At 42.9% G+C, this 18886-nt stretch overlaps 1 pseudogene across 1 annotated transcript; it reads left to right on the forward strand.

The window, feature by feature from the left end:
- The first annotated feature begins 12060 nt into the window (after positions 1–12060).
- On the forward strand, positions 12061–14703 carry LOC143600888 (wall-associated receptor kinase-like 2 pseudogene; annotated as a pseudogene). The gene is made up of 3 exons (XR_013147562.1): positions 12061–12910; positions 13222–13365; positions 13550–14703. The product of XR_013147562.1 is annotated as a wall-associated receptor kinase-like 2 pseudogene (transcript).
- The last annotated feature ends 4183 nt before the right edge of the window (positions 14704–18886 follow it).

Consider the following 18886-nt stretch of genomic DNA (forward strand, 5'->3'; position numbering starts at 1 on the left):
TGGCTCAGAGACGCGAACGGACGTGGCTGCGGCGTCGGCCGCCGTGCCGGACGTCGGCATCATCATCACCATCGCCGGTCGGAGCATCATCATCATCATACGCGAACGGAGTAGAGCAGAGACGCGATTTAGAAGCAGAGAGAATTCCATTTCTCTTCCAAATGGAGAGAATTGGATTTCTCTACTTTTTGCCTACACCCAATTCTCAGAGAAAACCAATCCTCCGCCCAATTCTCCGCCTAATTCTCCCAAACAAGAGAAACATAATTCTCCACCCTCAAATCTCTCTACCAAACACCCCCTAAAGGTTTAACATTAGGGAAATATGTAATATGAAAAGTTAGGAAGGGATATATGTAAATGCCCAAAAATATAAAAGCTCTTATGTTATTTTACGAAAAAATCTTTCAACCTAATAAAATATATAAAAATCTTTAATCTTATTAAAGTAAACATTATCATAAAAAGTATATTTAAATTACGGCTTCTTCATCTTAGACATATCAAAATTCTGCTAAGCAGGATCATTTTCTTTTATCATATAAGATGGTATAATAAACTATCTAATATATATAATGTAAAGTTTGGTGTCGCTAAGTTGGTATTGGGTCACTTGGCGACACCTTGCTTGTCCATAGTAATTTTTTTTGTTTCGGTATCGTAACGAATATAACGGAAGCTGACCGAATGACGACGCCTTATTTGTCCATAGCAATTTGTTTTTTTTTTCGTTTCGGTACCGACCGAACAACAATTTTTTTTGTTTGTTTTAATTCCGATAAAGTAACAAACGTGACGGAAACCGACCGAATGCGCATAGACTTACTGCCTCATTGCTCGGGACTGACAACACTCGGGTTTTACCAACACCCGAGTTTACCGACCGACACCACCCTTTGGCCCAGTCAATTTTTATTTTTTCCCTTTTGTAGCTTCGGTACCAAATGAATATAGCCAAAACTGACCAACTTCGTGTCCAGTTATCGTCTCAATTCACGGGACTGACAACGCTTGGGTTTTACCATCACTCGGGTTTACTGACTAAACAAACATCGTTTAAATAATTTATTTTCCATATGTTAATTTGACGAATATATTTTTTGGGTTTAATGCTAAAGTTTTACCACGATTTCTATACCATAACGAACGTAAACGATTCCGACACCCGTCGACTTACCGACGTACCAATGCTCATGTTTTATCAGCACCCGGTTTCAACATTGAGGTTTTTCCAATTGCCCCGACACTATACGCCGGGTACAATATTGGCTGTATATAAAAAGATTAAAGTGTAGATACAATCTTTGTGTTGCATCTAATTTTGTTAGGGTGTTATACCAATATATATATATATATATATATATATATATATATATATATATGGGAGGGATCTTTTGAGAACCATGTTGAGTTGTAAGAACTTAAGAACTCCATTCTAGGCCATACATTTAATTAGGTGGATTGGAATATGTGGTTGAGATTAAATCTGGCAAAAAAATCAAAGTAGGAGAGAGAATAAAGATATAACTGGTTACACTAACTTTTACGTCCGTTACACATGTGTAAAATGTCGGCTCGGTGTGTAAAAAATTCTGTAATTTTTTTACGCGTATGTAACTTACATATATTACGCATGTGTAAAAAAAAATTCGAAAAAAAAAATCGTTACACTGAGTTTTTTCGAGTTCTTAAAACTCAAAGGGGTTCTCATTTGAAATCTCCCCATATATATTATAGTTAGTGTGGATACAACCTATATTATACACAGAATATGTGAGATAATTTTTTTTTTCTTTTAGAACGGCGATTTTTGTGTATTTGCCTCGGACTCTTCAAATTTGAAGAGCCCCGATGCCTCCCTCACACCGGCTAGACCATGCTGTCTTAATCGGGCTCACGCTGGCTTCAGAGTCCGGCTTGGGTGTTTCCTTGGGAAACCATACCGCCGACTGCCACTTGACAGTCGTTGTGCCACAACAAGAGCAAAACTCTCTGGCGTAACACACAATGGGACAAAAACCTGGGTGAGCTCAAGGTTCGAACTGACAACCTTTGCACAAGGTCTAGCTCAAATCTTTCATTGTTAATATCCACCAAAAAGTGACACAAGTGAGATTCAAACTTGAGTCTTTACTGAAGAACCCAAACCTCCTATCACTAGGCCACAAGTGAGAGATAGTACTTTTCATAGTTAGTGTTTTCGCAGTAAATAATATAAAATAATAATAATAATAATAATAATAATTGTATGGTTTATGCAGGTTTTTGAACTGTTGAATCACTCAATTCGATTACAACCTTCCAGGCCTAATAAACAACCTGTTTCCATCCCAAATAAGCCTGAGAAGCCCGTTTAAGTTGTAGTTCAAACCCATATCTAGCCCAATGAAACAAAGTGATTTCAGCTTTTAAAGCCCACTTAGTCCAAATTTGAAACCCGCTTGATCCGTTTCATATCCAATAAACAATGATTTCCGGTTTAATTTTTGTTTCTTTTTCTCTCTCTCTCTTTTTTTAATAAAAAGTCCGAGTCAATATTACGGTTTAATCTGTTTTTTTATACTACTTTAATAAAGCCGTATAATGACTTTTCCTTTTAAAAAGTTTCGGTTTTAACACTACACTCGGTCCAAACTTAAAGCCCGCTATACCTGGCCCGCAGCCCGCCAAACCTGCCATTTCCGGAACCGATCCATTCTTTCACAATGCTACTCGTGGTTCTAGTTTAACATTTAACCATCTCTCAGTCCGGGTTACAGGTAATGATAACTCTTATTACGAATGCAGACGAGCTGAGCCTGAGCTTCACTCGTTTAGACCTTTTTTTATAGAGCTTAAGCTCGGTTCATGACTCATGAATCGTTTTTTCAAACTCAAGTTTGGCTCCGGCTCAATTTATTTGTTATTTGAAGAGGTATGTACCCGCCTCAACACCGAGCAAGGCGGGTCAACCCACAAGATAAACACATTATGAAGGCACAAAGCCAAAACCTATGCGCATGGCGCATACAAAACATGCTCAGGCATCATATGCCCAGGCACACATATGCTCGCGCATCACATATGCGCGCGGCGCATATCACATGCTCGTGCATATCACATCTGCCCAGGCACACATATGCTCGCGCATCACATATGCGCGCGGCGCACCAGCGCGCGGCGCATATCACATGCTCGTGCATATCACATCTGCGCATGAAATATCTGCGCGTGAGAATAAAGAGAAGACCTCGCGCATCCTCAGGATGGGCACATATCACACATGCACATAATCGACCTCGTCCTTATCCAAATCAGGATTAGGGCAACCTTGATTGTGCACGTCAGACAACCTTCCAGAAGGCATCTTTTTAAGGAATAAGAATATGCTGATGTTGACAGCTGCCAAATGAAAGGTCGACAACTCAGCATGACACATGTGCTACCACGTGATTACAACCAACGAGAAAGCGCCAGGTGTCCCAGAGGACACGTGGCGCAGTGCGATTGGAGGAGGCCAACGAGGTTGAGCCTAATCAGTGGAAACCCTAGCACTATAAATACAGCATCAACTCCACTTTGATGGACACATTCATACTCAATCATTAACAGTTACAGACACATTGATTCACATTGAAGCATATTCAATCACACAATCATACAGAGTAACATACGGTATTCAGCTATTAAGCAATACTCTCCCAATTCCCTTACTCTCACATTATTATCTTCTCCTACACATACTTATTCTCACGCCGGAGGGTTACCCCAAAGAGGACCCCTCTGTCCCTTTCTGAGGGGTAAGTAACGGCGCTGTTCATTTTGTAGGTGGAAGAACACTGATCCAGAAGAACCATCGGTGAAATAGTATAATCACACCCGAGGAAAGTAGATCTGCTACCAGTGAGCAGATCCACGTTTCTTCATTGGCGCCATCCGTGGGACAAAATTGTTTCGAAGGACAAAATCATTTTTCTTGAAGTGGCACTCTTTAACGCGCTGATTATAATATTTTTCCAGCTTTTTCTTGTATCTGGCTTCATTGATGATAGCCGCTTCTCTGCGCCCTTCAAGCAAGTTAAGGTCCAATATTCTTTCGCGCTCGTTATCAGTCTTTCTCATCATGAGTACCCTATGGGATGGGCATCCAATTTCTGCTGGGATCATAGCCTCTGTCCCATAGGTTAGGCTGAACGGGGATTCGCCATTGCTAGTTTTGCTTAATGTCCTGTGCGCCCACAGGACATTAGGTAACTCTTCGACCCAAGAATGGGATTCTCCCTCCAACCTTTTCTTCAGCCCATTTAACAAACTTTGATTCGCGCGCTCCACTTGGCCATTCCCCTGAGGGTGGTAGACCGAAGTGAAGATTTGGTTGATGTGCAATTCTTTGAGCCAGCTGGATATCTTCCTGTCAGTGAATTGTTTGCCATTGTCGCTCACAATTTCCATAGGAAGGCCAAAACGGCAAATGATGTGGCTCCAGATAAATTGCTTCATCGCCTCAGCTGTGATTTTTGCTAGTGGCTTGGCCTCAACCCATTTTGTGAAATAGTCTATCGCCACTACAAAAAATTTCACTCGCCCTTGCGCTTGCGGCAGGGGCCCCACAATATCAATGGCCCATTTGTGGAAAGGCCATGCAGAGGTCACCGGAATCAAGTTGTTCTTTGGCCAGGCATGTACTTGGATGCGCTAAAAGAAATACAAAAATGCAAGGCATGTCAGAGCTACGCGCCAAACACCATGCGGCCAAAGAACAACTTGATTCCGGTGACCTCTGCATGGCCTTTCCACAAATGGGCCATTGATATTGTGGGGCCCCTGCCGCAAGCGCAAGGGCGAGTGAAATTTTTGGTAGTGGCGATAGACTATTTCACAAAATGGGTTGAGGCCAAGCCACTAGCAAAAATCACAGCTGAGGCGATGAAGCAATTTATCTGGAGCCACATCATTTGCCGTTTTGGCCTTCCTATGGAAATTGTGAGCGACAATGGCAAACAATTCACTGACAGGAAGATATCCAGCTGGCTCAAAGAATTGCACATCAACCAAATCTTCACTTCGGTCTACCACCCTCAGGGGAATGGCCAAGTGGAGCGCGCGAATCAAAGTTTGTTAAATGGGCTGAAGAAAAGGTTGGAGGGAGAATCCCATTCTTGGGTCGAAGAGTTACCTAATGTCCTGTGGGCGCACAGGACATTAAGCAAAACTAGCAATGGCGAATCCCCGTTCAGCCTAACCTATGGGACAGAGGCTATGATCCCAGCAGAAATTGGATGCCCATCCCATAGGGTACTCATGATGAGCAAGACTGATAACGAGCGCGAAAGAAGATTGGACCTTAACTTGCTTGAAGGGCGCAGAGAAGCGGCTATCATCAATGAAGCCAGATACAAGAAAAAGCTGGAAAAATATTATAATCAGCGCGTTAAAGAGTGCCACTTCAAGAAAAATGATTTTGTCCTTCGAAACAATGAAGCTAGCCGCGCAATACCCCCAGGAAAAATGTCCCCCAATTGGGAGGGACCTTATCAAATTTCAGAAGATTTGGGGAAAGGCGCGTACACTTTAAAAGATTTGAATGGAAAAAAGATACCGCGCGCGTGGAACGCGGCACAACTTAGAAAATGCTTCATGTAAAAGTTCAAATATGTAATCAAGGCTTTTAAGCCATCATGAATGATGATTCGCGCTATCTTTCAATATTTGTTCTATTACCTTTGCATACATGTTTCACACTTCCTTTATTAATTTGGAGCAATATGACAACACTATATTGACTTCAAAAACGAAATAAAACGAAGTAAAACATACATGCGCGAGCCTTAGCTCAAACGCGTTAACGAGTCTTAACTCTAAAACGTCAGGGCCTTAGCCCAAACCTACGAGCCTTAGCTCAAACACGTTAATGAGTCTTAACTCTAAAAACGTCAGGGCCTTAGCCCAAAACAAAGAGCCTTAGCTCAAAACACTCACAAACATCCATCTTACACCCCGCGCAGCCTGATCATAAAAATCCTTAAACACAACTAAGGCAAAGTACATGCCATATCATAGTTGTTAAGGTCTCAGGTCGAGGTCGCGCGCGGAATCATAGTGGATATCTGGGTAACACATGCTGACATGTAATGGCTAAAACTCATACTTCCATATAAAAAAGGCGCGACAACGAGGCGCAAAAAAGGAATAGTGAAAAGTCATCGCGCGTGTCAGCATAAACAAGATACTGTGAAACCACTTACAAAATAGGACTATGGTTAAGTGAATAATTTCCTTACAACCTTGTTCTTATTTTAACGTGCAAGCATATCTAATATCTATACAAGCAAACATGAAGAGATGAATGGAAATGCGCAAGATGTGAAAAAGGGAAAACAAATTTCATTCCATAGCGTTGAAATTTACAAGTATGATGAGTTACAAGTTACAAATAAAAATAAAAACATGAAGGGCTTCTCAGGTCTCCACGTCGACGTCAGCCACTTCATCACCCTCATCATCTCCCTCAGCATCCGGCGCGGCCCGCTCCTCATCTCCGAACTGACCATAGTCAAGTTCTTCCTCCTCAATGGAGTCTTCTATCACGACGGTGTCAGGAGCAGATTCTTTCGCCGCGCCAGAGCCGCTGGCAGGGGCAACATCCCCCGCGCCACCATCATCGCCACCAGCCCTCTCGCATTCATCGAGCAACTTCTTTAGCGCGCCGAGGTCGGGCTGGTCAGCAAGCGCAGCAATCTGCAAATCAATAGAACAGTATTGAGTACAAAACACTTGAAAAATTAATCAAGTAAAACTCATTAAGGTCAAGGTACCTGCATAAGGATGGGGATGGGAGTATTCATATACTTCTCCCCCACCGCGGCCATGTCCGCGCAGGCCGCGTCGCTCTTGTAAGGGTACTCGGATGGGTTCTTCTTCAACATGCCATATTCATACCCATCCGTAAACCCTTCAGCTCGACCCACCAAGCGCGCGGCAGCATTGCAGTCCATCACAAGGGCCTGAAACTCGGCGGAATATTTCATCGCCAAAGCGCAACGAGTCATGCCCTGTGACACCAGCCATTGGCGATCCTGCGCGAGGCCAGCAACAGACGTCTCGAGGGCAGGAACCTGTGAGTTTAATAACTCAACAGTTTCCTTGGTCTTTTTTAGCTCCTCTTTATCAGACGCTGCTGCCGCCAATATTTTTTCTTTCTCCGCCTGCGCAACATCAAGTGCTTCCTGGCTGGACGCTGCCGTCGCCAAGGCCTCATCTCTATCGGCCTGCGCGGCCGCCAACTCCTTCTTCAGGCGCGCGACCTCACTCTCCAGTGATGATTTCTCAGTGATACTCTGGACGATAGCTTGGTCACGCGCCTCAGCCTGCTGTTCCAAGACACGCACTCTCCGCGCGTACTTGGCAACTTCGGCCTCCGCCACCTGCTGCTTCTCCCGCGCAGCCTGGAGCTCATGCCCGCGCTTAATAAAGGCGGTGTTGGCACTTGCTCTATTTTCGCTGAGCTCCGCCTGGAGTTTCTCAGCTCGTGCGCGAGCATCAGAAAGGTTCCAGGCAGCCACCTTAGCCTCTTGCTGGGCTGCCACAAGAGCATCGCGTACTTTAATATAATCGCGATGAAGCTCTTGGGAGGCAGCAAAGAAAGCTGACCCAGCGAAAATGTGATCGTTGAGCAAGTCAGCGAGGGTGCGCTCCTCCTGATACCTCCTTTCAGTAGGAGGCACGGCATGAGCCCAGAAGTCCTCGCATACGCCCATGGATTGGAAGGAACTGTCTTCATTAATATTCCATCTCGGGCGATAAACGTGGTCACCTTCCTACAAAACACAAGAAATGTTCTAAGTCATAAACATACTTATATGGAGGTACGCGCAGCGGAGCAACAAATTAAAACATACCTGCGGGGATGAAGCAGAAAAGTCAGCGCCAACCCCACCAGAAGTCTGCGCTGCGAAGTCTTGTGGCATCGCAGGGCTGGCGCGGTCTCCCAAGGAGTCCTCAGCTTGGGCCCCCTCAGCCTCCTCATCTTCTTCAATAGGCCTCTTCTCCTGCGACCTGGAGGGCTCCAAACCAGTATCGCGTGGAGGGCTGCGTGTAGGAGGAGGCGAGGGAGGTCTCGACGCCGCCAATTCGGCGCGCAATACGGTTTCCTGCTCCTTTGTAATCCCAATAAGGGGAGACTCAGCACTAGCAGGAGCAGGACCAGAACCAGCGGCGCCGGCAACGGCGCCAGGAGTGTCGCCAGCAACTTGTACGCCAGCTACAACTCCTATGAACAAATCAACAAGGAAAATTGGTTTACGACTGGATCCAAAAGAAAAAATTCAGGAGACAAATGTGCAAAACATACCTTGGCGCAATTCTGTTCGCGCGGCGAACATCGCCATAAAGTTCATTCTACCCTTTTCAGAGGGTAGAACAGGGGACTTCGAAGCAGCCCCCGGCGCAGCCTCAGCACCTTGTGGCGCCTGCGGCTGATCTGCGACCGTCGCCGGTCCTGCGAACATTCAAAGGAGCAAAGGTTTAATAATAATTCAATCAGATGAAGATAAGCAAAGTATACCTGTCGCAGGCGCGGCACTGCTTCTCTCTTCAGCCGCGCGAACGGAGGAGGTGACGCCACCATACCTCAAGTGGACAGGAGGTCTGCCCACTTTCACAGGCAGGGAAGCTAAAGAAACCTTGGTGGTAAACACCTCGGTTTCCGCAGGTCCCTTCGTTTGAGCATGGGGATGAGCGACAGGGGTGTCGTCTTTCTTCTGTCTCTTACTGCCCCCTGCGCCGGATTTCCCCTTAGCTTTGCGCTTTAGTAGGGGCGCCTCCTCTTCCTCCTCCTCCTCTTCCGCGAGCTCCAGCTCGTAGTTTTCGAGCGCATCTGCAATACATGCAACACAAGTGTTAGCAAAATTTGGTATTCTAAAGGAATAAGCATAAGTGCGAAGGCTTACCAGGCGCGTCGCCATCAAAGTCAAATTCCAGATCCACTGGGATGAACATGTCATCGAAGCGATCTGGGAAACCAACCTCCCCAGCGCCAAGCGCGACGGAGCCACCCTCCACTTGATCATCATAAGCGGCGTGGATATAATCCTTGGTGACTGCGCAAAAATAAGTCAAGTGATATCAGAAAAAGAATTATGTTCGCGCAGAAAAAGAAATAAAGCAATAAACTTACACAACCCGTCGACTTGGATAACGGGCTCAAGCGCGCTGTCGGTCCACAGCTTACTCATGCCGACCCCCACCAGCGCCTCCTCGCGAATTTTCTTGGCGGGGGATGGTTCGGTGGTCAGTTTCTTAACCCAAGCGCCGGTTGGGTTCTTAATAACATCCGCATCCGCGGGCGCAGAATCGATCGCGCGCATCGTCATGCGGATGGGGATTACACCAGCCCTGATGTAGAAGAACCTCTCAGACCAGTCATGAAGGCTCTTGAATGACACGGTGCTGCACTTAACATTCTGACTGCGAGGAATAAAGGAGATCCAAGAGTCTTGGATCTTGGGCTTATAAAAAAATTGAAAGCGCCGAGGGGTGGGCTCCTCGCGCTGTGATTTGCACATGAACTCGAAATGAGTCATGCGCACGAGTCCAAACGGATGGACTTGGGATATATGAATCCCGAAAAAACGTAACACCGCGCCTACAAACCTTGTCATCGGAAGACGAAGGTTGCAGTGGGTGAAAAAATGGGTGTACAGTGAAATATAGCAGGGAGGCGGGTCCGCCGCCGTCTGCCCGGCCACAGGCAACATGCAGCCAAACACATGGGGGAAACCCTGTGACGAGATGAGGCTGTCGAGATCGGCCTGCCTCAATTTGCAGGGGATTTCATTCCACCTTTTCGGGGCCTTGGTCTTCCCTACCTCCTCCGATGTGGTCTCAACAACCCTCTTCCCCTTGCCCTTCTGCTTCAATGTCGACATCACTACAGATTTCACACGGCGTCTTCGGGAGGCAATAGAGGTGATGGAGGGGTTAGAGGAGTCTGAACTATCAGACATACAACTGCAGCAGCAGATAATCGAGGATTCAAAACAATCAAAACACTCAAATCAGAATATGAAAGGCAGAAATTCGAAAATTAGCAACAATGAAGATGAAGATAAAAAATTTTTCCTAAGGGCCTGCTTTTATAGGCCCAGGAGAGAGAAAAGTGGTAACTGATCGGATTTCACGCGCCCCCACTCGCAGGTGCAAGCCAACGAGAGCGCGGCACGTGTCCCTAACACTGTTGAGGGGACATAAAAATGTAACCGACCTGCCACGGAACAGAGACGCGCCCCCACTCGCAGGTGCAAACCAATGCGAGCGCGACACGTGTTCCAGACAGCTGTGCGAGGGGACATGAAAGGCAACTGTAGCACCTCGAGCACACGAAACGTCTGACACGTTTACGGCGCACGTCACCACCAACCAACCACGTGTTTGGATCCTTCGTTTCAACCAAATGGATAGAACTTCGCGCAACGATGAAAACAACCAAGAAAACGACAAAACCCCTTTAAAAGACCAAATCAGTAAGTCTAATATCTATCTTACCGCGCTCGCGCGAGATAAGACACACATTAGACTGGGGGGGCTTGAAGAGGTATGTACCCGCCTCAACACCGAGCAAGGCGGGTCAACCCACAAAATAAACACATTATGAAGGCACAAAGCCAAAACCTATGCGCATGGCGCATACAAAACATGCTCAGGCATCATATGCCCAGGCACACATATGCTCGCGCATCACATATGCGCGCGGCGCATATCACATGCTCGTGCATATCACATCTGCCCAGGCACACATATGCTCGCGCATCACATATGCGCGCGGCGCACCAGCGCGCGGCGCATATCACATGCTCGTGCATATCACATCTGCGCATGAAATATCTGCGCGTGAGAATAAAGAGAAGACCTCGCGCATCCTCAGGATGGGCGCATATCACACATGCACATAATCGACCTCGTCCTTATCCAAATCAGGATTAGGGCAACCTTGATTGTGCACGTCAGACAACCTTCCAGAAGGCATCTTTTTAAGGAATAAGAATATGCTGATGTTGACAGCTGCCAAATGAAAGGTCGACAACTCAGCATGACACATGTGCTACCACGTGATTACAACCAACGAGAAAGCGCCAGGTGTCCCAGAGGACACGTGGCGCAGTGCGATTGGAGGAGGCCAACGAGGTTGAGCCTAATCAGTGGAAACCCTAGCACTATAAATACAGCATCAACTCCACTTTGATGGACACATTCATACTCAATCATTGACAGTTACAGACACATTGATTCACATTGAAGCATATTCAATCACACAATCATACAGAGTAACATACAGTATTCAGCTATTAAGCAATACTCTCCCAATTCCCTTACTCTCACATTATTATCTTCTCCTACACATACTTATTCTCACGCCGGAGGGTTACCCCAAAGAGGACCCCTCTGTCCCTTTCTGAGGGGTAAGTAACGGCGCTGTTCATTTTGTAGGTGGAAGAACACTGATCCAGAAGAACCATCGGTGAAATAGTATAATCACACCCGAGGAAAGTAGATCTGCTACCAGTGAGTAGATCCACGTTTCTTCATTATTCATTAAGTAATTTATATACATTTTAACTATTATATATTTTGAAAAAAAATATCTAAGCTCGGCTCGAACTCGTATGCAATATCTTAAACGAGCCAAAAGTTGGCTCAAGCTCGATTGTGCAATGTGAAATTAATATATATAATTCTAAAAGAGTTAAAACTTAAAACTACACTAGACTCGTAAAGCTCGATGAGCCTAAACAATCTTCCTAGACAAGACTCATTTCGAGCTTTTATTAATCCGAGTTCAACTAACTTGTTAGCTCGCTTACACATTATTATTATTATTATTATTATTATTATATTGCACCGAAAATCCTTACTATACACGCCAAAAAAATCAAACGCCATAAATTACGGTTGGCAAAAAGCTCAAGCAACAACACCTAGTCTCCGTTATGGCCCACCTAAATTAACTAATCCCCAAAATACCCTTGATAATAACCACCACCATAAACAACAACAATAGTTTGTTGATCCATTCCACCAATGACAATGAAACCACTTCACATTCTCCTTCTCCTTGTAATAATAATAATAATAACATCCATTCCACTAACAATGGCAGTGGCAGCTACTCCCACTTACTCCAAACCCGGATGCACAGAAACATGCGGGAATGTGAGTATACCATACCCCTTTGGAATCGGATCCAACTGTTTTCTCAACAAATGGTATGCTGTTAATTGCACCAACTCTAAACCTTATTTATATGCTTTAAATAGTATGCCATTGTTGGGTGTGGACTTAAATGCGCAGATGGTTATTGTTGATGCTGTTAATGATGTCCCAATGACCTCAAATTGTACAGAATCTGTTTGGAACAGTAGTCAAATTGTTGATGTAACTGACACACCGTTCCTCTTTTCGAAATCGCATAATAAGTTCATCGTTGAGGGGTGCGGCACGGCTGCGATTTCGACTCATGGGAGCATGCTCACCGGGTGTTCGACGATATGCTCCAAGCAAAATGATCAGGGTTTTACGAGGAGTTATTGCAATGGGGTTAATTGTTGCCAAACAAACGTTCCTTTTTATGTGGATGCGTACAGCGTGAGTGCGAATGTGACGAGTGGTGATCGGTGTCTTTCGGCCTTTTTGGTGGCGGATAATTCGTACGTTGATGATCTGTTGTCGGGTCAGTCTGTTGGTGATGGCTCGTCGGTCCCAATGGTGCTTCGGTGGACGTTGACCGATGATGATTTTAGTGAGGTGGGCTGTGGTTATAATTTAAGCAGGCATGAGCTGAAAAGGGGTAGTGAGTTGACTTCAGTCAACACTTGGAAGTGTAGATGTTTTTCTGAATTGGAAGAAGGAAACCCTTATCTATCTGGTGGATGCAAAGGTACTATTTTTGCTTCTTATCTTCGTTTTAAAATTGCGCAATGGGTCTGACAGACCAATGAGTTTGAGCATCTGAACAAGTTAGACCATCAATTGACGCGAATATCTTATATTTTAGTTTTTAAAAGTTAACAGTTTAAAACATTATCTATAAAATAACTTCTTAATAGCAAGCGCATCGCATCACTTTCGGGATCAAAACGCATTGGAGCACCACACACATTATAAAACCAAGCTTGTTGTTTTAGTTATTTTTTTGTATGATGTTTTAAGCATGGCACTTGCTACTTACTTATTTTGGGGTGCTTTTAGTTTCTGAAGAATGCACAAAGTGTATGAAAACGTGGGGCGTTTGTGGATACAAGGTATCGTATGGTGGTGTAAGGACCTTTATTTGTGATCATCACTTTCACAATGGTGGCGCCAAATCATCATCATCTCGTGCTATTTTTCTAGGTAATAATAAATCATTCCACTTATGTTTTCAGTTTGAACAAAATCACTTCAGTTATGGACTTAAAACTCAGTTGACCATCAAAGTTCTAAAGGTTGATCTTCTAGTTCCTTCAAGAACACTTTGTGTTTTAATTTTTTAAGATATGCATATTAATTTGTAGCTTTCTTGGTTTTTAATCTTTAGGTGTTGGCATAAGTTTACTGGTATTAATTCTTACAGCCATAGGCTTTGTGTTGTTCAAAGTAATACAAAGAGCTAAAGACAAAAGACAGAAAAAAAGATTTTTTGAGCGCAATGGAGGTCTACTTCTAAAACAACAAGAATTGGGTAATGAAGGTTTAGTTAATCGAACTAAGCTTTTCACATCCAATGAGTTGGAAAAAGCAACAGATTACTTTAACGAGAATAGAATTATTGGCCGAGGAGGCCAAGGCACGGTATACAAAGGCATGCTGACCGACGGAAGGATTGTAGCGGTCAAGAAGTCAAAGGCGGTTGACCAAAGTCAACTAAAGCTATTCATTAATGAGATGGTCATTCTTTCACAAGTCAACCATAGAAATGTGGTCAAACTATTGGGATTTTGCTTAGAGACCGATGTTCCTATACTAGTTTCGGAGTTCATTCCAAACGGGACCTTGTATGCGCATATTCATGATGAGAGTATTGAGGTTTTCATTTCTTTAAATATGCGGTTGCAAATAGCTACAGAAGTAGCAGGAGCACTTTCTTACTTGCATTCAGCAACTTCAGTTCCAATCTACCATAGGGACATTAAATCTACTAATATACTTTTGGATGAGAAGTATAGAGCTAAAATATCCGACTTTGGAACTTCAAGATTTGTGTCAATAGGTGAAACTCACCTAACTACCTTAGTCCAAGGGACGATTGGGTACTTGGATCCAGAGTACTTTCAATCTAGTCAGTTTACTGAAAAAAGTGATGTTTATAGTTTTGGAGTTGTGTTGGTTGAACTTTTAACAGGAGAAAAACCGATTTGCTTAAGTAGATATGGTGGAAACCGAAGCTTGGCCACACATTTTATACTGGCTTTTGAAGAAGGATGCGTAATGTCTATTTTTGATGCAAAGATGGTGAGAGAGGGTGGTAGAGATGTCTTAATGGAAGTAGCTAATCTAGCAATGCGATGCTTAAATTTGTGTGGAAAAGATAGGCCAACAATGAAAGAAGTAGCCTCAGAGCTGGAAACGATTCGAGTGTCACACATGACGTCTTTGCTTCAGTCTGATTATGGAAAAGTGAAGTGTAATACTGGAGAACAGGAGTCTCTTATGTTATCCTATGGCGAGTCAGCATCAAGTAACAGCCTATAGTTTTTTATGTTTCTTTAAACTTGTCATCTGGAGTTTTAATTTGTTAGTAGGCTATTATGATAAGAGATTTAATGACACGCCTCATTATTGAGCTGTTAGAAACACTTAACTTTATATATAATTAGGCCTGTCAAAATGGACGGGTCGGGCCAGGATAGGCCCATTTAACACAGGTCCCCTTTGGTACTGGTCAGACCAGGGTCTGACCAGTATAGGCTCGGGTTAAAACGGGTAGATGCTAAAGAAATCAAATGACCAAAAACAGAAAAAGTACAAATTATAATAAAAAACTGTGTCAAAAATCTATATGGCTTCTAAAATTTGCTAAAAAAATTAATTAAAACATTTCATTGTTTTAGTACAAACAAACAACTTAAATAATTAGACCTCCCTAGTTTTAGCATTAAGAACCTCAAGGTAATGTGCACAAGCTACAATTCCATGAGTAGTGAGATGAAAAAAGGGTTAAATTTGTCAAATAATCTTGTCATAAGTTAATAGCTAGCTGCTTAAGCTACAGATCCATGAAGAACTTGAATCAAAGATAAAATTAAGATAGCATCAACATTATACTCGGTAAAACGGGTGGGCAGATCGGGCTGAGTAAAGGGTCAGGATAGGTTTGGGTCTAATGAATCGTTTAACAAAATTTGATAATTTGATTCGAGTTAGAACATGTTTTGATAAAAATGGGTACATGTCAAAACATGCTTCTTAAAAATGGTCTTTAGTCAGGTTACAAGCTCGCTTGAAATTTTCTCGGTTTGACCGAGTCGAGCGAGGATTGCCTTGCTCATTAGCTCTCTGACTCTTGATATATATGTGTGTCTTACCAGTCCATTGGTCATACTGGTCCACGCAATTGGACAGGTTTTAAAAAACTGGATGATATAATATATAAAATGACAACAAAACTGAATAATACCTAAACCCTTTACAAAACTGAACCCAAACTTGTTACTTTAAAACCGTAGTGCTCAAAAGTGTTACTTTATTCAAACCCCATACACCGTATGTGTAATTGTATCTATTAAATATAATACACTTATATACATACACTTTCGAATGCTGACATGACATGAGGGTACAACTAGAAGTAGTAGTTCATACAGCACTGCTACTGAAAACATTGATGAGCTGGAAATGCTGCTGAAGGAATACATTGATGATACTGAGGATTTCATCAATATTCAACCGGTTTGTTTCTGTTATGTATTGCTAGAATTGTTTTTATAATTAATTATTCATCTGTTTTAAATATCTACCATCATAACTATTCAGAAAACTTCTTTAAAATCATTTATATGCTATTAGAAAAGTATCTATCATAAACTTTCAAACCTCAACATAAAGAAAACCATTTAAACACCCCAAGCACACAAGACCGGCCCTAGTGAGCAACCCCCACTAGTCCGACGTAGAAGCCTCCTCAGCGCGTGAGACCCTTCAAACACTGCCCTAACGTTATGCGCGACGGGGTCTTAATCATCTGTTTTTTATATTAAGAAAAAGTATTTTTTTAAGCAATAAACATTGTTTTAAATATGTTAGTATTTATATATAATACACTATATAAGTGTACGCTACTACTTTTTTTTGGACTTTTTATTTATAAATATGTGAATTTGACGTATTTATTTTTTAGGTTTGGTTACAATACGGTAGCGGACGTAGCCAATACCGACCGAATTTGGGTTTCATGGAGCAGATGTGCGGGAAAACAAACTTAACACATACCAACCAGGCCCTTATTAGTGCAACGCGGCAATGCGACGGGTACATTAACATATTTAACATGTGCCAGGGCAACGAGTCGATCGATTTGGTGTTTAACCGAACCGATTGCTTATTTCGGATGAGGCTGATAACATAATCGAAGGGTGCACAAAACCCGCACATAAAATGGTAGAAAACTGGAATAAGAAAAATAATAAAAGATGGATATAATATTAATAATAATAATAATAATAATAATAAACATAATAATAATCCAGAAACGAAATGTATATAAGGGTGGGGTTATTAGGGTTTGTTTTATCATTCATTCATTCATAATCCTCCTAATTCTTGATTCACGATCGAATAATAATCTCACTCGTCGCATTTACAAATCTCAAACGCTCGCTGCAATTCTTCATTCATTCTCTGTGTTTCGATTCAATTCAATCGAAGAACATCAATTTAAATCAATGGCTCAACTCACGATTGCTTCTTCTGCTTCTGCTTTGTGGGTTTATTTCTTCTTCTCTTTCTTTCATTTGATAACTTCTTTTTGTTGTTTTCTGTTACAGGATTTGATTAAGATTTACGATTTCTCTGCCAAGATCATCTTCTTCTTCACTTTCTGCACCACTGCTGCTGCTACAAAGGAGGTAAATCATCATCTTTATTGTTATTGTTATTATTTGTTTCCATATAAGAAAGTTTCTTATTAAAAACACGAACTGACATGTTTCCTTATGTTAATAACAATAATTAAGATCCTGTAACTCAAAACCAAAACAACAACAACAATAATAACTAAGATCATCCCTCCAAAAATATCTATCTATCCATCTATCTATCTATCTATTTGCATCCATTCATTCATTGTTTGTTTTTTACAGATTCATTGTTTGATTGTATGCTGTGTTTTTTTATATATAATAATAATTAGGCTAAATAAATAAATCAATAAAATTGTAATTTACCCCGCTTATGCAGTGTTTTTCAATTTAGATTCATCTTTTTATTATTATTATTATGATTATTATTATTCATTCGTTTCCATATAAGAAAGTAAAGTTTCTTATTAAAAATATGACTATCAAGATTGTGTTATCTTATCTCGCATGTTTGTTTCATTATGTTAATAATAATTAAGATCATCCTATCTTGTAACTCAAAACCAAAACAACAATGAAGAAACACTAAGTGACCCCGGCAGACTACGGATAATCTGGGGGTTAAATAGATATTTCCCACGAGGGTTAGGTCCAGCAAAGATGGTTATTCTTCTGATGACCTGCAAAACAGACACCGTGAGCTCGTTACTGAGAAGGGGGGTACCTCCTTGTGACCACCCTCTGGCGTGAGAATCAGACTAGATTGCTCTGAATATAAGTGTATATTAAGAGAAATAGCTAGAGCAGATATCAGATAATGTAAGATACAAGATAATGATACCGTTCCAATGTGTTGGAGTATTTATAGCCGAAGGTAGGTGTCCAAGAAGGTACAGCCAGCTGTATAATATTCCTTTTCTACCAACTGTGGGCTACGCACGTGCCATGCTAGTGGTTGGTGGGTAGGCAGCGGCTGATAGTGACATGGCCGGCTGTGTACTATTCCTTTTCCACAAACTGCAGGCTATGTACGTGCCACGACAAGGGTTGGTGAGTAGGCAGCGGCTGATAGTGACATTAAGTACTAGAGCGTGCTGCTCGTCGTACTGTTGTCAGTGAGCTGTCGCTGCTTTGGTCAGATCTTTTGTCCATACCTTGGCAGGTATAGTACAAAAGATCCTCCAGGAGCGTACGGACTGGCTCATTTGGGCGGGAGTATTCCCGGCTTTGGGCGGGAGTATTCCCGGCTTGCTCATTCCTTCTTCAGGTGACATTACTGAATTATTTAAGAGTTAGTACCTTGTGCGTGTAGCCTTGCTATTAGTGCGGGTAGCCTTCCCTGATGGCTAGTATCCGCAGCTGCGGGAACAGGCGGGGTACGCCACCATTGGGAGGCTTTTCCTGCGGGAACAGCTTGCGTACTGCGCGTAAGGTCGTCATCTCTCTGAGCGTGGTGGGTCCTGCGGATCTAGTTGGTCTTTGCGCAGACGTCCCTCTTTAAGGTGAGTCTTGCGGGTCCAACTGCGCAGACGTCCCTCTTTGAGGTGAGTCTTGCGGGTCCAACTGGGCTCTGCTGGGACCTACCTCTTCAAGTCCCACCAGTCCAATGTTCTTCTCATGAATTGTTAATAAGTGAGGTGAACTTTTGGACTTAAGCAAGGGGTTTTGAAAAGGGTTTAGTTTTAAGGTTCTCCGCGGGGATTCTTCCCGCGGGTTTCCTACTGTCACGTGCAGAAATTCCCGACTTTTCTGCTTGATCTTTGGGTATGATGCGGGTAGGTGTGTAACCTCCTCGCAAGTCAGGAGCGTTGAGTTTCACTTGTGTAGATTCTCCACGGGGTTTTGGTAGTTTTAGACAG

Source organism: Bidens hawaiensis, unplaced genomic scaffold (assembly GCF_021521415.1).
Source record: "Bidens hawaiensis isolate Kalapana, Puna unplaced genomic scaffold, B.hawaiensis_p1.1 tig00055029_1, whole genome shotgun sequence".
NCBI classification, from domain to species: Eukaryota; Viridiplantae; Streptophyta; class Magnoliopsida; order Asterales; family Asteraceae; genus Bidens; species Bidens hawaiensis.